The sequence below is a fragment of the Aythya ferina genome (assembly GCF_964211825.1).
Source record: "Aythya ferina genome assembly, chromosome: 6".
In the NCBI taxonomy this organism is placed as follows: Eukaryota; Metazoa; Chordata; class Aves; order Anseriformes; family Anatidae; genus Aythya; species Aythya ferina.
The window spans coordinates 2,321,294-2,342,683 of NC_140303.1; the positions used below are offsets into that span (position 1 = coordinate 2,321,294).

At 45.3% G+C, this 21,390-nt stretch overlaps 3 long non-coding RNA genes across 3 annotated transcripts in view; 1 reads left to right on the top strand and 2 right to left on the bottom strand.

The window, feature by feature from the left end:
- Positions 1–21,390, bottom strand: part of LOC311439248 — a 406,908-nt gene that overhangs the window by 383,541 nt on the left and 1,977 nt on the right. The window lies entirely within an intron of this gene.
- The window catches only part of LOC311439247, a 302,979-nt gene that overhangs the window by 208,961 nt on the left and 72,628 nt on the right, over positions 1–21,390 (top strand). The window lies entirely within an intron of this gene.
- LOC311439245 lies at positions 13,865–19,600 on the bottom strand. Its single transcript, XR_014694621.1, has 2 exons — positions 19,411–19,600; positions 13,865–15,314 (listed from the first exon to the last, which is right to left on the bottom strand). It is a non-coding gene; the product is annotated as an uncharacterized lncRNA (long non-coding RNA).

Consider the following 21,390-nt stretch of genomic DNA (forward strand, 5'->3'; position numbering starts at 1 on the left):
CCACAGGCGGCAGCCTGCTTCGGTGCAGGGCCACCTGCTCCACCGTGGTCTCCTCCACGGGCTGCAGCATGGAACCCTGCTCCACCATGGTACTCCATGGGCTGCAGGGGGACATCCTGCTTCACCATGGTCCTCACCACAGGCCGCAGGGGACTTCTGCTCCGGCGCCTGGAGCACCTCTCCCCCTCCCTCTACACTGATCTTGGCATGAGCAAGGCTGTTCTCTCACTCCCGGCTGCTGTCTGGCACAGCATTTTTTTCCCTGTCTTAAATATGCTCTCACAGAGGCGCAAACAGCATCGCTTATTGGCTCAGATCTGGAAAACAATGGGGCCCTTCCCAAACATGGGGCAGCTTCTAGATCTTTCTCACAGAAACCACCCCTATAGCCGCCTGCTACCAAAACCTTGCCACGTAAACCCACTACACATGGCAAGCATGGGGTTTTGTTGCCATGGTAACGATGGGGTTGTGTTGCCTTGGCAACCATGGGGTGGTGTTGCCATGGTAACCATGAAGTTATGTTGCCATGGCAACCATGGGGTTGTCTTGCCATAGCAACCATGGGGTGGTGTTGCCATGGTAACCATGGGAGTGGGTTGCCATGGTAACCATGGGGTTGTGTTGCCATGGCAACCATGGGGTGGTGTTGCCATGGTAACTATGGGAGTGGGTTTCCATGTTAACCCTGGGGTTGGGTTGCCATGGCAACCATGCAGTTGTGTTCCCGTGGCAACCATGGTGTTGTGTTGTGACAGTAACCATGGCGTTGTGTTTCCATGGCAACCATAGTGTTGTGTTTCCATGACAACCATGAGGTGGTGTTGCCATGGTAACTATGAAGTTATGTTGCCATGGCAACCATGGGGTTGTCTTGCCATAGCAACCATGGTGTTGTGTTGCCAATGTAACCATGGGGTTGGGTTGCCATGGTAACCATGCAGTTGTGTTGCCATGGTAACCATGGTGTTGTGTTGCCACCGTAAACATTCGGTGTTGTTGCCATGGCAACCATGTTTTTCTGTTGCCATGGTAACCATGCCGTTGTTTTGCCATGATAACCATGGTATTGTGCTTCCATGGTAACCATGGAGTTGTGTTGCCATGGCAACCATGGAGTTGTGTTGCCATGGTAACCATGGAGCTGTGTTGCCATGGAAACCATGGGGTTGTGTTGCCATGGTAACGATGGAGTTGTGTTGCCATGGTAACCATGGGGTTAGTTGCCATGGTAACCATGGGGTTGTGTTTCCATGGCAAGCCTGGTGTTGTGTTGCTATGGTAAACATTGGGTGTTTTTGCCATGGCAACCATGTTTTTCTTTTGCCATGGTAACCATGGGGCTGTGTTGCCATGGCAACAATGGGGTTGTGTTGCCATGGCAACCATAGAGTTGGGTTTCCATGGAAACCATCGGGTGGTGTTGTCATAGAAACCATGATTTTCTGTTCCCATGGTAACAATGCGGTTGTGTTGCCATGGTAACCATGGGGTTGTTTTGCCATGGCAACCATGCGGTGGTGTTGCCATGGTAACCATGGGGTTGTTTTGCCATAGTAACCATTGGGTAAAGTTTCCATGGCAACAATGTGATTGTGTTGCCATGGCAACCATGGCGTTGTGTTGTGATGGTAACCATGGCGTTGTGTTGCGATGGTAGCTATGGTGTTGTGTTGCCATGGCAACCATGGTTTTCTATTGCCATGGTAACAATGCGGTTGTGTTGCCATGGTAACAATGGGGTTTTGTTGCCATTGCAACCATGAGGTTGTGTTGCCATGGTAACCATGGGGTTGTGTTGCCATGGTAACTATGGGGTTGTGTTGCCATGGCAACCATGGAGTTGCGTTCCAATGGCAATCATGGAGTGGTGTTGCGATGGTAACCATGCTGTTGTGTTGCTATGGTAACCATGCTGTTGGTTTGTCATGGTAACCATGGGGTTGTGCTTCCATGGCAACCATGGAGTTGTGTTGCCATGGAAACCATGGGGTTGTGTTGCCATGGCAACCATGGGGGAGGGTTGCCATTGCAACCATGGGATTGTGTTGCCATGGCAACCATGGCGTTGTGTTGCGATGGTGACCATGGTGTTGTGTTGCCATGGACACCATGGGGTTGTGTTGGCCTGGTAACCATGGGGTTGTGTTGCCATGGTAACCATAGGGTTGTGTTTCCATGGCAACCATCAGGTGGTGTTGCCATGGCAACCGTGGTTTACTGTTGCCATGGTAACCATGCGATTGTGTTGCCATGGAAACCATGAGGTTGTTTTTGCCATGGTAACCATGGGGTTTTGTTGTCATGGTAACCATGGGGTTGTTTTGCCATGGTAAATATGGGGTTGGGTTGCAAGGGCAGCCATGGGTTTTTGTTCCCATGGTAACCATTTGACTGTGTTGCCATGTTAACCATGGTCTTGTGTTGCCATTGCAACCATGGGTTTCTGTTGCCATGGTAACCATGCAGTTGTGTTGCCATGGTAACCATGGGGTTGTGTTGCCATGGTAAACATTGGGTGTTGTTGCCATGGCAACCATGTTTTTCTGTTGCCATGGTATCCATGGGGTTGTGTCCCCATGGTAACCATGCGGTTTTTTTGCCATTTTAACAATGGTATTGTGTTTCCATGGCAACCATGGAGTTGTGTTGCCATGGTAACGATGGAGTTGTGTTGCCATGGTAACCATGGGGTTGTGTTTCCATGGCAAGCCTGGCATTGTGTTGCCATGGTAAACATTGGGTGTTGTTGCCATGGAAACCATGTTTTTCTTTTGCCATGGTAACCATGTGGTGGTGTTGCCATGGTAACCATGGGGTTCTGTTGCTATGGCAACTATGGTGTTGTGTTTCCATGTCAACCATGGGATTGTGTTGCAATGGTAAGCATGTGGTTGTGTTGCCATGGCAACCATGGGGTGGTGTTGCCATGGCAACCATGAGGTGGTGTTGCCATGGCAACCCTGGTGTTGTGTTGCCATGGCAACCATGGGGTTTTTTTTCCATGGGGACCATGGGTTGTGTTGCCATTGCAACGATGGGTTGGGGTTGCAATGGTAACCATGGGTTTGTGTTGCCCTGGTAACCATTTGGTTGTGTTGCCATGGGGTGGGGACACCGTAGTGCCATAGGCAACACAATGCAATGTTACTATAGGAAGTGTAAGATTGTTGCCATGGCAATCATGAGGATGTGTTGCCATGGCAACCATGGGGTTGTGTTGCCATGGAAACTATTGGGTTGTGCTGCCATGTTAACCGTGTTTTTGTGTTGGCATGGCAACCATGGGGTTGGTTTGCCATGGCAACCATATGGTGTTGCCATGGGGTGGTGACACCATAGTGCCATAGGCAACACAAGGCCATGTTACTTTAGGAAGTGTAAGATTGTTGCCATGGAAGCCATGTTTTTGTGTTGCGATGGCAATTATTGTTTTGTGTTTCCATGGCAACCATGGGGTTTTGTTGCCATGGTAATTATGGTGTTGTTTTGCCATGGCAACCATGTTTTTGTGTTGCCATGGCAATTATTGGGTTGTGTTGCCATGGCAAACATGGGGTTCTGTTGCCATGGTAACCATGTTTTTTTGTTGCCATGGCAACCATGTTTTTGTGTTGCCATGGCAACCATGGGGTTGTGTTGCCATGGTAACCATGGGGTTGTGTTACCATTTTAACCATGGGGTTGTGTTGCCATGGCAACCATGGGGTGTTGCCACGGGGTGGTGACACCGTAGTGCCATATGTAACACAAGGCCATGTTAGTATAGGAAGTGTAGGATTGTTTCCATGGCAACCATGGGGTTGTGTTGCCATGGTAACCATGGGGTTGTGTTGCCATGGTAACCATGGGGTGTTGCCATGGGGTGGTGACACCGTAGTGCCATAGGCAACACAAGGCCATGTTACTATAGGAATTGTAAGATTGTTGCCATGGTAACCATGGGGTTGTGTTGCCATGGCAACCATGTGGTGTTCCCATGGGGTGGTGACACCGTAGTTCCATAGGTAGTGTGATAAATTAGTGGGGGTTTGTTTATTGTCTTTGAGGAATTTGGAGAATCTGTCGGGGAGAGAAGGTTGTAAAATTTAATGGCCTTGATAAGGGAAGCAGGAGGGGTTGTTGGATGAATATCCTTGAGTTAAACCAGACTCTGTGAAATTCCTTATCACAAGACATCCTTCTTGCCGCTTCACTACCCCTACCTGAACACGAAGCAGAGGAATAACGACCCCCCTCTCAACGATAGACTGCGCAGCCTCAGCCAGTTCAACAAGTCCTGATAAGCTGGAATTCAACTGCTATAAAACAGCAACACCGGAAATGGAAGTTGTGTGCTGTTGCAGAGCAAAGACTCCCCAGCCACCCAGCGCTGTTTTGTTTGTGTCTGCTTACTTAATTAATAAAATAATTTTCAATAGACCAGTAAATTGTGTGGTCTAGTTTATAACAATTTGGTGCTGTGACTCGGATGAAGGCGGATTGATCAGGAGTCCCTCTAGGGGAGGCGCCCCGCCGATTTCGGCGGCCCCAGAAACAGAATCTGCTGCTCGAGCCCTTCATCGATGAACCCAAAATTAGACACAAGCAAATAAAACCGGTAAACCCCAGGCAACCTTTGTGCACGAAGACCGAACGAAGACCCATGGGGTGGGTAAGTATAGGCCGGTGTTCAGTTCAGTTGGGGTTGGGTATCCCGGAGCACAACATGTGAGACGTCCAAGTGCAGACGAAGCGAGTGCGGACCCCTCGGTAGTGCGGTTCCCACCTCCCGCGAGGGACTGGGCCACGAAAAGGGGGAAGCGTTGTGTGTGTGTGTGCGAAGGTGCTCCGGAAGATGGGGCAGAAGAAAAATAAGCCTTCTGGCCCCATGAGGGAGGAATCCAGTGTTGTAGGGATACCCTCTGTTCTTTCTGATAGTCCGTTAGGACAAATGATTAAGAATTGGGATGATTCCCCTTCTAGGCGGGGAAAGAGTAAAGTTAAAATGATTTATTATTGTATAGAAGTGTGGGGCAACAAGCCCATCAAAGGGGACAGTGTTTTCTGGCCTCTGTTCGGCTCCTTTGAGGATTGGGTATGCCAAGCCCTCAACATTTATGTTAACTCTAAGGAGCCCTTTAGTCTGGAAGAAAGTGAATATGCGCACCTCTGGATAAATTCAGATACGAGGACGCATGGAATTCTCTTTACATCAGAGGAAAGAGGAATGATTAGGCATGCTGGGATGCGAATTTGGGATCAGCAACACCAGCAGGGGCCGGCTGCAGACATAAAGTGGCCAATGCAGCAGCCTAATTGGAACAATCAAGACCCCATACACCGGGGACATATGCAAGATTTAAGAACAATCATAATTCAGGGGATACGAGAATCTGTCCCCAGAGGACAGAACATAAACAAAGCTTTTAAGGAACAACAGAAAAAGGATGAAACCCCAACGGAATGGTTAGAAAGATTACGAAAGAATTTGCAACTATATAGTGGCTTAGACCCTGGAACCCCTGTAGGGGAGGCATTACTTAAAGCCCAGTTTGTGGCAAAATCATGGGTAGATATTAGGAAGAAATTGGAAAAAATAGAGGATTGGCAAGATCGAGGCCTGGACGAATTATTAAGGGAGGCAAAGAAGGTGTATGTTAGAAGGGAAGAAAAGAAGGAAAAAAAGCAAGAAAAGAAGGAAAAAGCAAGGAAAAAAAGCAAGATGGTGGCAGCAGTGCGAGAAGGACAAAGGGGGGCTGGACCGAATCGAAGGTTCGACCCGATGCATGGGAGACCTAGGGAGGAGGAAAGAGGCAGTAAAGAATGGAAAAACGTCACCTGTTTTTATTGCAACAAGAAAGGTCACATGAAGAAAGAATGCAGGCAAAGAAAAGAGGATGAGAGGATGTTTAAGAGTGAATAGGGGTGTCAGGGGCTCTATTTGCTGGGGATCCGAAACAAGACAGAGCAATTGATAAAATTAAAAGTGGGTCCCCAGCGTGAGGAGGTAGAATTCCTCATAGACACAGGGGCTGAAAGATCAACAGTCCAAACCTTGCTCACTGGATGCAAGGCCTCCACCGAAAAAGTCCAGGTAATTGGAGCAAAGGGGTCCCTGTTATAAAAGAAGTATTAATAGAATCAGATTCTAAAGTGAGTAAGGGGACTCTGCTTCTAGTACTGGAGGCTGAGTATAATTTGTTAGGGAGAGATTTAATAATAGAATTAGGAATAGGGTCAGAAGTGATAGGAAAAAAAATAGAAATTAAATTGTGCCCACTCCGAGTAGAAGATGAAGCAAACATCAATCCTAGAGTCTGGTACACGCCAGAAAGTGTAGGAAAATTGAAAATAAGGCCTTTTGAAGTGACCATAAACAAACCAGAAATACCAGTAAGGATAAAACAATATCCCATCTCAGAAGAAGGTAGGAGAGGGTTAAAACCCAAAATTCAATGGCTGCTACAGCAAGGGCTATTAGAACCTGTATGTCTCCCTTCAACACTCCTATTTTGCCAGTAAAAAAAGAAAGATGGAGAGTACAGATTGGTACATGATTTACGAGAAATCAATAAGAGAACTGTTAGCAGGTTTCCTGTGGTGGCCAATCCACATACACTGCTCAGTAAATTACACCCAGAAGATCAGTGGTATAGTGTAATTGATCTAAAAGATGCATTCTGGGCATGCCCCCTGGACGAAAAATCTAGGGATTATTTTGCCTTCGAATGGGAGGACCCAGACACCTATAGAAAACAGCAGTTAAGGTGGACGATCCTGCCCCAGGGGTTTACAGAATCCCCAAACTTGTTTGGGCAAGCACTGGAGCAAATTTTGCAAGAGTACAACAGAGTACCGGGCACAACCCTGATCCAATACGTAGATGATTTACTAATAGCTGGAAAAGATGAAGACATTGTAAGACAAGCTAGTGTTAGTCTATTGAATTTTTGGGGGTTGCAGGGACTAAAGGTGTCCAGGTCAAAACTACAGTTTGTAGAAAAAGAGGTAAAATATTTGGGTCATTTGCTAAATAAAGGAACTAAGAGGCTGGATCCTGAAAGGGTTAAAGGGATCCTAGGAATAAAGGCCCCAACTACCAAAAGGCAAGTGCGGCAATTGTTAGGGTTAACTGGATATTGTAGACAATGGATAGAAGATTACAGTGGAAAGGTTAAATTTCTATATAACAAATTGAATAGGGAAGGATTACTCAAATGGACAAAAGAAGATGAGGAGCAATTAGAAAAATCAAAAGAAGAACTGATGCATCCACCAATTTTAAACTGCCCGGAATTAAAAAAAACATTTTTCTTGTTCGTAAATAGCACAGAGGGGACTGCCTATGGTGTACTAGCTCAAGAATGGGCAGACAGTAAAAAAACAGTAGCCTATTTATCTAAGCTATTAGACTCCATTAGTAGAGGTTGGCCCAGCTGCTTGCAAGTATTGGTGGCAGCTGCCCTACTAGTGGAAGAAGCACAAAAAATTACGTTAGGGGGAGAAATAAAGGTTATATCCCCTCACAATATACGTGGGGTGCTGCAACAAAAAACTGAAAAATGAATAACGGATGCAAGGTTACTAAAATATGAAGGGATCCTAATATCCTCACCCAGATTAACATTAGAAACGACTGCAGCACAAAACCCTGCTCGGTTTCTTTATGGTGAACCAAATGAGCAGCCCGAACATAATTGTCTTAGAAATATAGAAGAACAAGTGAGATTGAGGCCTGATCTGGAAGGTGTAGAATTGCCTTTAGGGGAACAGATATTTGTGGACGGATCATCAAGGGTAGTCGAGGGTAAAAGAAAATCAGGGTACGCATTGGTTAATGGTAAAACATTTGAGGTTATAGAATCAGGCCCTCTGAGCCCGAGCTGGTCAGCGCAGGCTTGTGAGCTATATGCCATGTTAAGAGCTCTGAAATTATTAAAGAACAAAAGTGGAACAATATATACAGATTCTAAATATGCTTATGGAGTAATACACACCTTTGGGAAAATATGGGAAGAGAGAGGACTTATAAATTCACAAGGAAAAGGACTAATTCATCAGGAGTTGATTCTCCAAGTTTTACAAGCCATCAGGGAGCCTAAGGAGATTGCGGTGGTACATGTAAAAGGACACCAGCGAGGGCTGAATCCCCAAATCAGAGGTAATAACTTAGCTGACCAGGAAGCAAAAAGAGCAGCTCTCATGTGTGTCTATGAAGTGACTAAGAGAGCAGACTGCCCGAGTTGTGGCAAGGGGAAAGATTTAAAGAAATTTCCATGCTATGATTGCTGGAAAGACTGGGGAGTAGAAGGGATTGAATGTAATTGTTCAGAGGAGGAGAGTCCGCCTTACAGGAACTGTTACAAGCATGGCCCAGCTAAGTCTTTATGGTCTGGCGGGCACGCCCCCCTCCCCTTGTTTTGTTTTACTACTGTAGAAAAGGAAAAGATGACACAAATGGGGATTCGAGAAAATGAAAAAGGAAAATGGGTACTACCTGACGGACGAGAAGTGTTACCAAAATCAGTAGCTATGAGGGTGCTACGGAGATTTCATGAACAAATGCATTGGGGTGCTCAGGCGTTAGTAGATCAATTCGCCACTAATTATATGTGTATAGGGATATATAACATAGCAAAGGGAATTGTTAATGGGTGTATGATTTGTCAGAGGGTAAATGCTAAAAATATGAGAAAAAGGGTTCTGTGAGGACGAGAATTAGCCCACCGACCCTTTGCAAGAATTCAATTGGATTTTACCGAACTTCCCAAAACAGGAAGATACAAATATTTGCTGGTAATCATAGACCATCTTACAAATTTTGTTGAAGCATTTCCCATGACAAGAGCTACAGCACAAACCGTAGTGAAAATATCGTTAGAAAACATAATTCCCCGATATGGGACTGGAGAAGCAATAGATTCTGATAGGGGATCACACTTTGTGTCAAAAGAGTCCCGTGACACAATGAAAGCGTTAGGAATCAAATGGGAATATCATACTCCCTGGCATCCTCAGAGCTCGGGGAAAGTAGAATGGATGAACGGGGAAATTAAAAAGCAACTTACTAAATTAATGTTAGAAACGAAAACCTCTTGGATAAAGTGCTTGCCGCTAGCTTTGTTAAGTATATGCGTGAAGCCCAGGACTGATCTGGGAATCTCCCCTTTTGAAATGCTGTATGGTATGCCTTATGATCTGGAGATACCCCTTGATCATCCCCACCTACAAGATGATCAATTAAAACCTTACCTCACACAATTGATAAATAGACGCAGGGAATTACAGAAAAAGGGTTTAATTGTGCAACGTTCTCCTTTGGATATGGCAATCCACAAGATACAGCCTGGAGATAAGGTCCTGATAAAAACTTGGAAAGAAGTTACATTAACACCACAATGGGAAGGCCCCTATGTTGTTTTGCTTACTACAGAAACAGCCGTCCGGACTGCGGAGAAAGGATGGACACATGCGAGCCGTGTTAAAGGACCCATCTGTGACGAGAAGTGGGAGATCACTCCAGGAAACAAAGACCTGAAGCTCACATTGCGACGAACTCGATAGGTACCGTGGGTTAAGGTAGAGGCTCTCCCCTGAAGAACACTACTGCTGCCGAGAAGAACTAAAACCTCGTAGTTGGCTGCAACCCAACTGACGAGTGAGGCAGAGGAGTGAATAAGTGGGGAAAGAAATGGGCCTCAGCCATTCCTATTGGTATTTAGGGGTTCTCACAGTGATTTCATCCTGCATAGCGACTCAACACCACCCCCACCAACCTTTTAAATGGACTTTAAGTCGATTCGAAGATCAACAGGTTATTGCTACCCAGATAACATCGGGGGGGGGCAAGCTTTACTTCTACACTATGTAAGCTGATCCCGAAGCCCCGATGCTGGGAATATATGGGATTTCATATGTGCCCGAGTTCGAATCCTGGAAAGCGGTACTGCAACTCCCCTAATCAATATTACTGCAGCTATTGGGATTGTGAGACTATAGCCTCTAGCTGGATACCGGGATACGGTAGAGATAAATACTTAAGGGTCCAATGGGGTCCATATGGGTGCATTCCACCGCAAGGGTGGGGAGGACATGGAAACTGCAAATATCTCTTTTTAAATGTTACCCAACCCACGGCTAGAGGGTGGAACATGGGAAGAGTGTGGGGAATAAGGTATACGGAACCTGGAACTGATAGGGGAGGACTCATACTAATAAAGAAGGAAATACCCGAGACTTCCAAGGTAGTCGGGCCTAATAAAGAGTTATTAGGGGAAGGTTTGATTGCCCAGACTGTAAAGATACCTGGGACTGCCCGACCTACTACAGTGTTTTCTAATTGTTGAGGGATTTCTTGAAACAGCAAAAATCCCATGGCTTGCTGTAGCTGAGCAAACCAAGCTACCAGGGCAACTATGAGAAGTTCCCAGGACAGTGTTCCCACATCGCCCAACTGAGGAATTCAGGAAAATATTGTTACCAGTAGCTGGCCCCAAGGACAAGGTCTATGTGACTGCTAATCACAAGGGGGTTGTTTTCTTGCAGGTGGGGTTGTTTTCTTGTAGCTGTTTGTCTGAGTGCTTTTGACCAATAATCTTGTGTGAAACACTGTCCACCCCTGTTAAGTTCTCTATAAAAGTTAGGCTATTCGGGCAATAAAATGGAGCATGATCTGACTCTACTGGTGTCTGTCGTACTTTCGGCCGTGCTTCCTGCAACATCTAATAAGTCGACAGAGTTATCCTTTCCCATACTGCTTCCAAGCATTGTGAAAAAAGAAAGGGGTTGTACCCGGGAGTAGTATGTGGAAAGTTATAAATGCTAGTTTCCAGGTACTAAATCAAACTAATCCTGAGATAACTGAAGGGTGCTGGCTATGTGTAAGTGTTAAGCCCCCATATTATGAAGCTATAGGGGATATGGGGAGGTCTGAATATTCAAATGAGTTAAATCCTTCCAAATGCAGTTGGGGTCAGGAAATCGGGATAACTTTGACTCAAGTTATGGGAAAAGGTAGATGTGTCGGCACAGTTCCAAGAGATAAAAATGATCTGTGCCATGTCACTGAAAAAATGGACCGAACACACAAATGGTTAATTCCTGCAAATAACACTAGGTGGGTATGTTCATCGTTAGGAGTCACTCCTTGCATATCTTTAAAATTGTTTAGTACATCTCATGATTTTTGTGTACAGGTGGTCATTATTCCAAGGATTCTATACCATACTGAAGAGTATATGTATACCCATCACACAGTGGCTGAATACCATCTGGTAAAGAGGGAGCCTATTACGGCTGTCACCTTAGCCACTTTAATGGCTCTTGGGGCTGCAGGTGCAGGAACTGGAATTGCTTCCCTGATAAAACAAAGCCAGGAATTTACTTCTCTACGCATTGCTGTAGATGAGGATCTGGCCCGTATGGAGCAATCAATAACAGTTCTGGAAAAATCGGTTAGGTCATTATCTGAAGTGGTACTCCAAAACCGTAGAGGGTTGGATTTTATTTTCTTACAACTGTGTGCAGCCCTATGTGAAGAATGTTGTGTATATGCAGATCATACTGGGGTGGTGAGAGATACAATGACTAAATTGCGGGAAGGATTAGAAAAACACAAAAGGGAAAATGAGGCTCGTCAGAATTGGTATGAATCCTGGTTTAATTACTCACCTTGGCTTACTACCCTGCGATCAACTATAGCGGGGCCCTTGTTGTTACTTATATTAGCACTGAATTTTGGACCATGTATATTCAATCGAGTAATTGCAATTGTAAAAAGCCAATTAGAGGCAGCTCATCTTATGCTCGTGCATGCTAAGTATGAATCTCTTGAGCAGGAGAAGGACGACGCAGAAACTTTGATGCTCAGCAAACAAATATTGCAAAAATTCAATGAACAAAATATGTTAGAAAAAGAAAAAGGGGGGATTGTGATAAATTAGTGGGGGTTTGTTCATTGTCTTTGAGGAATTTGGAGAATATGTTGGGGAGAGAAGGTTGTAAAATTTAATGGCCTTGACAAGGGAGGAAGCAGGAGGGGGTGTTGGATGAACATCCTTGAGTTAAACCAGACTCTGTGAAATTCCTTATCACAAGACATCCTTCTTGCCGCTTCACTACCCCTACCTGAACACAAAGCAGAGGAATAACAACCCCCCTCTCAACAATAGACTGCGCAGCCTCAGCCAGTTCAACAAGTCCTGATAAGCTGGAATTCAACTGCTATAAAACAGCAACACTGGAAAGGGAAGTTGCGTGCTGTTGCAGAGCAGAGACTCCCCAGCCGCCCAGCGCTGTTTTGCTTGTGTCTGCTTACTTGATTAATAAAATAATTTTCAATAGACCAGTAAATCGTGTGGTCTAGTTTATAAAAGGTAACACAAGGCCATGTTATTGTAGGAAGTGTAGGATTGTTCCCATGGCAACCATGGGGTTGTGTTGCCATGGCAACCATGGGGTGTTGCCATGGGGTGGTGACATTGTAGTGCCATAGGCAACACAAGACCATGTTACTATAGGAAGTGTAAGATTGTTGCCATGGCATCCATGGGGTTGTGTTGCCATGGTAACCATGGGGTTGTGTTGCCATGGCAACCATAGGGTGTTGCCATGGGGTGGTGACACCATGGTGCCATAGGCAACACAAGGCCATGTCACTATAGGAAGTATAAGATTGTTTCCATGGCAACCATGGGGTTGTGTTGCCATTCTAACCATGGGGTTGTGTTGCCATGGCAACCATGGTGTTGTGTTGCCATGGGGTGGTGACACCGTAGTGCCATAGGCAACAGAAGGCCATGTTACTATAGGAAGTGTAAGATTGTTGCCATGGTAACCATGGGGTTCTGTTGCCATGGCAACCATGTTTTTCTGTTGCCAACACAAATATGGGGTTGTGTTGCCATGGCAACCATGGTGTTCTGTTGTCATGGTAACCATGGGGTTGTGTTGCCATGGCAACCATGGGGTTGTGTTGCCATGGTAACCATGTTTTTGTGTTGCCATGGAAAGCATGGGGTTGTGTTGCCATGGCAACATAGGGTGTTGCCATGGGGTGGTGACACCGTAGCGCCATAGGGAACACAAGGCCATGTTACTATAGGAAGTGTAGGATTGTTGCCATGGCAACCATGGCATTGTGTTGCCATGGTAACCATGGGGATGTGTTGCCATGGCTACCATGGGGCTGTGTTGCCATGGGGTGGTGACATCGTAGTGCCATAGGCAACACAAGGCCATGTTACTATAGGAAGTGTAAGATTGTTGCCATGGCCACCATGGGGTTGTGTTGCCATGGCAACCATGGGGTTGTATTGGCATGGCAACCATGTTTTTGTGTTGCCATGGCAACCATGGTGCTCTGTTGCCGTGGCGACCATGGGGTGTTGCCATGGGGTGGTGACACCATAGTGCCATAGGCAACAGAAGGCCATGTTACGATAGGAAGTGCAAGGTTGCTGCCATGGCCACCATGGGGTTGTGTTGCCATGGCAACCATGGGGTTGTATTGGCATGGCAACCATGTTTTTGTGTTGCCATGGCAACCATGGTGCTCTGTTGCCGTGGCGACCATGGGGTGTTGCCATGGGGTGGTGACACCGTGGTGCTGTAGGCAATACAAGGCCTCATTGCTATAGGGAACATTACAGTGTTGCCATGGTGTCGCGTTAAGGGGTGTAGCTGATTAACCGTTACGGGCCTGGTTGGATTCAGAGTACTGAACCAGTTGGACATTCACCAAAAACGCGTTAATCGTCTTGGGGTCCCGTCAGACATTCACTAAAAACGCATTAACAGTCTGGGGGTCTGGTTGGATTCAGAACACTGAACTATCACGGATAACCACCCTCACCCTAGTTGCACTTAATGAGAGCTATCACAATGCAATCAAGTATGGTTTATTACAGCAACAGATTATCAGGTTCTTTTGGATTGCCGGTGATAGGGACTGTCTGCAAAAGCAAGCTAGTATGCATGAAATACACAGGTGTTATAGGTGTTACAGATGTTACAGGTGTTATATATGTTACAGGTATTACAGGTGCTCAGCCTAGAAATAAACACGTTAAAAGGATCAAAGACTCTATAGAGATTTATAAGCAAGTATTCAGATCTCACCCAAAGGCATCCCAATGGGGGGGGAAGAGAGGCTCAGCCCGTCGACTGATCCCAGGAGTCAGGAGGTCCTAAGGATGTTGTATTTCCTCAGGATGGTATCTCCCCTGACAGTGGTATCTTCCCTGACATCCCCTCTTTCTTGGGCCAATTTATATTATTTTCTATCTTTTAGGTGGAGCTTGAGTGGCTCTAGTCAAGCATATCTTAGTTATGACTGGTGTAAAGTTTTTCCGTCTCCGTTTAAAGTAATAGGCTCTGAGAAATTCAGGGCGCATGCTCAGTGAGGGGTGGTCGCACCTTGGAGGCGGGTAGCTTTTGGGATGGAGGTGTGTTTTGGTATTATAATGATATTATAATGAGCAAAAAGTACACTAGGGTACAGCATTTGTCAAAACATGACAGGTCTTTGGCTCAGGGTGGCAAAAAGTGCAGCTTTGTGCACAAGAACAATCGAGGCCCCACCTGATTACAGAGCCTAGCCGTGGTGTCTCCACTCCTCTCTACGCTCCGTGCTGTTCCTTAGAGCTAGCACACCAAGTTTCCCCAGCGCGATAGCATCTAAGGTTGGGAGCCTAGGGAACGCTCAGGTAATGCAGTTATGCCCTACCCTGAAAGCCTCTTCAATGCTGTACCTTTTCCTTAAAAATGTGAATGCTAGTTTTATTTTCCTAGTTACTTCAGGCATTTACACCACATAATCCACCCCGTGACTATAGTCACTCAAGCTTCACGACGGTTGGAATATGTCGGGGATCTCACATACATTCTCGGGATGAGGTTTATCGAGTGTGTGTACATTGTGTAGGGATGCTAAACGTTTCATCATAAACCAGAGTTTAATATACAAACTAATTGTCAGTATGAAACATAACACAGTGAGTATTAGCAGAACGATAACAGGGTGAAGCATCTTGTTGAAGATTGCCTTGGCGACCATCCAAACAAAGTGTCCCACCAACGGTGTCTCTCATCTTTCTTTACTCTTTCCATCACTCGATGTATTTCTTGTGCATCATGATGGACAGTAATCAGAGTCTTTTGTCCATTTTCTCGGACTTGTGTCATCAGCTGCTTCAGGTCCTCATGTACCAGCAATTTCTTCACCAAGGTGAGGTTCATTCCAATAGGAGTAGGCAGCAGTTCATGAAGCAGAATATAATTAGATGCAATAAGTTGATAAGAACTGACAGGAACTGAGTATTTAAAATCACATCCTAGAATTTTGGTAAAATTGCAAACACAAACATTAGAGTGATTACTGGGATCTACCACTGTATCATCTATGACTATAGAATCACAATGAGTTCTCATGCAAATGCAACCTTTCCCAATATATACAAGTACAGTTTCAAGGGTTTCATTAGGATGTATCTCAAAGTGGCAAATATTTTGCTCAGTGTCAAGACACATGTCTTGAGGTTCCAGCGTGTTACTTTCACAGATGAAACCTTTTTGTTCACGCACAATGCATGCATTTACATCAATTGTTTGCCACTTTCCTCCCTTTTGATGGGCCCATACTTTATGCTCTTTAGGATAATGTATAGTTCCATTATGATTGAGCCCTAATGCAATGATTGGATATACATTGTATACGGTGGCATTACTTATAGTAAGTATAAAGGCAACAATTTGATCATTTTCTGCATAATGGGTAAAGTTGACTAATTGCCACCATGCTTGAAATTCTTTTTCAAATTCTGAAGCATTATCCCAAATCAATTTTCAAATTTCAGTGGGCAAAGTTCCTCCTTCTCCCTCTCTAATAATAGTTGCTGCTACAGATTGTATCCATAACTGTGCTTGGATACAGCTCAAGGCAAGGGAGGTATTGCCTTGGCTTTTTCCAAGGGCATGTAAAATTAATTGATGCTATAGAAGCCATTGATTTGCTCCTAAAGCCAATAAGGATGAATTTTATTGGTTGTTCCAGTATCGGTAGTCAGAAACTAACCCTAACCCTAACACTAACCCTAAGACCCTAACCCTAACCCTAACCCTAACCCGAACCCGAACCCTAACCCTAACCCTTACACTAACCCTATCCCGAACCCTAACGCGAACCCTAACGCGAACCCGAACCCGAACCCTAACCCTAACCCTCTAACCCTAACCCTAACCCTAACCCTCTAACCTTAACCCTAACCCTCTAACCCTAACCCTAACCCTAACCCTAACCCTACCCTTCTCCTTACCATTACTCTATACTTTACCCTAACTCTTACCCTTACCCTAACCCTTACCCCAACCCTTACCCTAAACCTAACCCTTTCCCTAAACCGAAAACTTATCCTCACCCTAAGCCTTACCCTAACCCTTACCCTTACCCTTGCCCTAACCCTTACCCTTACCCTAATCTGAACCCGAACCCTAACCCTAATACTCTCACCCTAACCCGAACCCTAACCCTAACCATAACCCCAACCCGTAACCCCTAACCCCTAACCCCTAACCCCTAACCCTCTAAACCTACCCCTAACCTATCCCTAACCATAACCCTCTAAGCCTAACCCTAACCCTCTAACCCTAACAATAACCCCCAACCCCAACCCTCACCCGAAACCCTAACTCTAGCCCCAGCCCTAGCCCCTAACCCTAGTTCCCGAGAACTACATCTCCCGGTATGCTCTGGGCATTCAACATGGCCTCCCGGAAGTCCCGAATCCGACAACTACATTTCCCGGCATACTCTGGGCACGCAACATGGCCTCCCGGAAGTCCGGAGTACAAGAACTACATCTCCCGGCATGCTCTGGGCACACAACATGGCCTCCCAGTGCCGGAAAACTACACCTACCAGCATTCCCCGGACAGCCGGCATGGCCAATCACAGGCCGAGTGCTCGAGAACTGCATTTACCAGCACTCACTGGAACCCTCACCGCCCTTACAAAAAAAGCCTCAAGCCCTAACATCCAAAAAACCTCGAAACCCCTACAGACCTAACCCAAACTATTTACCACACTAAACCCCTGAAGACCTATGCCTAAAACCCCTAACCCAAAATCTTAGGATGCTCAAAACCCAAACCCAACCCAAAACGTTAGGATGCTCAAAGCCCTAGCCCAAAAACTTAGGGCACTCCAAACCCTAACCCCAAAACATTAAGACGCAAAAAACCCTTACCCAAAAACTTAGTGTAATACACCATAAATGTTTGTTCATTGTCTTTTGTATTATAAAAACAAGGAGTTCTGTTTGAGGAGCGGGAGTTGCGAAAGCTCCTTGCTGAAGTAAGGAGCTGCATAATGCTTGCCTAGACACTATGAAAATTCTTTTGTTTAACTTTCTTTTTAAAGAGATTTAAATTCTTAAAAATTCTTTTGCGCGCAACAGTGTGCGCAGTCGCAGAATATACCAGGATGTGCTGCGTAATCCCGGAATTAGCAAGATATAAAAAAGGGACCCTGGCGGGGGTGAGGTGCATGCCGTTGGCGGAGCTGAGACTCCCCGGCCGCCCAGTGCTGTTTTGCTTGATGTTTGCTTACTCAATAAATTCCTTTCTATGATTAATACAATGCTCTCTGAAAATTAATTAAGGGGGCAACTTATAACACTTTGGACGCTCAAAACCCAAACCCAAAATCTTTGGACGCTCAAAACCCTATCCCGAAAACACTAGGATGCTCCAAACCCTATCCTGAAAACTTAGGACTCTCCAAACCCTATTCGGAAAACTTAGGACTCTCCAAACCCTATTCGGAAAACTTAGGATGCTCCAAACCCTATCCCGAAAACATTAGGACGCTCCAAGCCCTAACCCCAAAACATTACGACGCTTCAAGCCATAACCCAAAAACATTCGGACGCTCAAAACCCAAACCCAAAACATTAAGATGCTCCAAACCCTATCCGGAAAACATTAGGAAGCTCAAAGACCTATCCCAAAAACTTAGGACGCTCAAAACCCTATCCTGGAAACACTGAGATGCTCAAAACCCTATCCCAAAAAATTAGAACGCTCCAAACCCTAACCCAAAAACATGAGGACGCTCGAAGCCCTAACCCAAAAACATTAGGACGCTCCAAACCCTATCCTGGAAACATTAAGATGCTCAAAACCCTTTCCCGAAAACTTAGGATGCTCAATACCCAAACCCAAAACATTAAGATGCTCAAAACCCTAACCCAACTACTTAGGATGCTTGAAAGCCTATCCCAAAAAATTAGGGCACACAAAAGCCTAACCCCAAAAATTAAGGTGCTCAAAATCCAAACCCCCAAAATTAGGATACTCAGATACTCAAAACCCTGGCCCTGGAGAACCTAACCTGAAAAAAAAAAAAAAAAAAAAAAAAAAAAAAAAAAAAGATCTTAAAACCCTAACCGTAAATAACTGACCAAAAATAAAACCTTAAGACTCTAACCCTAAAAAACATATCAACACTACAACCCAAAAAACTCTAATACCCTAACACGCTAACCCTGAAACCCAAATCCTTAAAATCCGTTAAAACTCCAACCCTAAAAACCTTCAAATCCTAAACATAAACCCTGAAACCCCTTACCCTGAAACCCAACCCTAGTGCCCAATCCCTGAAACCTTAAAACCCTGAATCAATCTGTAGCAAATAGCATAGGCTGAGTCGAGGATCTCAGTACAGTAGCATTATTATTCGAGATTACAATGGCGGGTGTCCCACAAGCAGGAGGGTGCCTACTAATTCCATACACAGTTTATACACTTTTTTTTTTCTGCCGAGGACCGGGACCCTCCCCTGTTTCCCCATTAACTGTGCTATTCAAGGTTCATAATCTAGCTGGTGCTTCACAGAAAATACACAGCTGCTGGCCTGTTACAAGTCACATTTCTTTTGAGGTTTTTACTCTTTGAGGTGGTAATGTTTCTTACGCCGTGATTTCCACCTAATTGCTGTAAGGATTCTGGTTGTCTGTGTTTTACAAGGTTGTCTGTTATTATAAATAATAAACCTCCCAAATAGGATTACAATCAAAGTTTACAATTCACTGAATGAATAGAGGTAAGCCAACAGTGCTGGGTACGCTGGGAGTCTCTGCTCCACCAAGACGCGCACCAGTTATACACCAGTTACCTCCCTTAAGGGATATAGAGAAGCTCTCTCAGATACAGCAGTCCTACTTCTCGTGCATGCGGCCGGAGGTCGGTCTAATTCTGGTGCTGTTGGTGGTGGAAGCTGGGGCAACGGTGGTACTGGAGGAGATATCACAGCCACCGGAGGGGGAGCCGCCGGGGGTGGATTGTTAGGATATGGAGGTGGTAGCTTATCCAACGGCTCACGTTTATCTTCTTTTTCTTTTTCATGTTCTTCTTGTTCTTCAAATTTCTTACCTGCTTTTAGTGTAAATATTGAGGCTGGAAAAGGACGTGAAGTCCTCCTGATCCATAATCCTGCATAATCACTTTCTTCCTGGCTAAAAGGTTCCTTTGAATTAACATGGATATTTAAGGCCTGGCAAATCCAGTCTTCGAAGGATCCAAAAACAGGACGAAAGACATGTAGTCTTAAAGGCTCCTTTGGCCATTCTGTCACACAATACTGGACCATTTTTTATTTACTGTTTCCTTTTCTGGGGTCCCCATCATTCCAATTTCTAATCGTTATTCCTAATGGACTTTCTGGTGGTATGACTGGTAATTTGCTCCCTTTCTTCTGGTCCCTGGTCTTCGATTTTGTCTGACCCATCTAGGAATTTTACTGTGGCAATTCCCACAGCCCTTGGTTACCTTAGTAAGAGTGTCTTGCAGGGGGTCGAGGACCTATCACACACCCACAAATCCTATAGGAATCCCTTCGGTCCTTCACCGGCCAAGTCCCTCGCGGGAGATTGGAACCGCGGTTAGAAGACCTCCACAATCGCTTCGGAACTAAGTTCCATCTCAGTCACACTCTTACACACACAGGCAATCGAACCCCACCCAACCGAACAGTATACGCTTTAAATGCTTACGACTCCGTCATCTTCGTTCGGATCTTCACACACACAATTATGGGCAAAATATAGTGCTGCAGCTGGCAAGGGAGCTGAAAAAAAGAATCAGAAACTTTGCTTACCTTTATTCAGGTTCAAGATGCCATTAGTTCCGACCTGACTCAAACAGCAGCCACCAAATGGTGGGGGTGCCTCTCCTAGATCAAACCAGAAATCAGGAACCAAAGCCCTCCCGGACGAGCCCCCACTTGTAATAAATGACTGGGTCCCAAATAGGATTGCAATTGAAATTTACAATTTATTAAATGAATAGAGGTAAGCAAGCAGCGCTGGGTGCGCCAGGAGTCTCTGCTCCACCAAGACGCACACCAGTTACATCAGGCGGCTGGTTTTTATGCTGCTAGGCTAATACATATTCATTACTACTTCTACAAAAGGCAGGGTTATTCTAATTAGTTCCCAGAATCCAAACCCTCCCACTGGTGCAGGCGTTATCAGTCTCCGGTGGTCCCTCTGGGGTCTCTCATGCTGAAAGCTCGTAGTCTTCCTCCCAGGCTTTTCTCTTGTCCTTCTCCTTTGTCCATCTTGGCTGGATGTCACACACTTGCATAGTGTCCCATGCAACAGTTGTAATAATTAGCAGTTATTCTGAAACCCCTTTGTTCCCTATTGACCTGAATTGCTGGACCATTTCTTTGCAAGATACAAGAACTATATATATTAACCACTCTGGTTTTCTCAGACTTGTGGTTATACAAGGGTATGTAAGACAGAAGGTCACATTTCATCATATCATGCGGCCCTAGCATTGTTCCGTATTGACACGAATCAGATGAACTCATTTCACACTGTTAAGCTGTCTTATCACTCCAAGCATATCTCAATACCACCTTCCTTCCCTCTACAGGATGTAACTGCGCAAAAACAACATTTTTATTCCCACAACCTTGATCCCCTTACCCTGAAATCCTTATTCCCCTTAAACCTAACAACTCTAACCACAACCTTATTATCAACCCCCTTATTATCAACCCTTATTACCCTTATTATCAACCCCCTAACGCTAATGACACTGACCTTAATCCAAACCCCAAACTGCCCCTAACCCCAGACAACCAACAACGAAACACACACACACAAAGATGGAAACTACAAAAAAGGCAAAACCCTGGATACAGGCCCCAAATCACAAATACGCAACCAAAATGCTACAGAAAAGCCCCAGATGCAGGCCCCAAATGCTACTGCTAGGCCTCAAAAGCTCAAGATGCATCCCAAAGCAAAAATGCAGGCCCCAAACGTTACAGAAAAGCCCCCAAACCCAGGCTGCACAAGTCTACAAGCAGGCCCCAAACTGCCAACAGAAGCAGGCACCAAC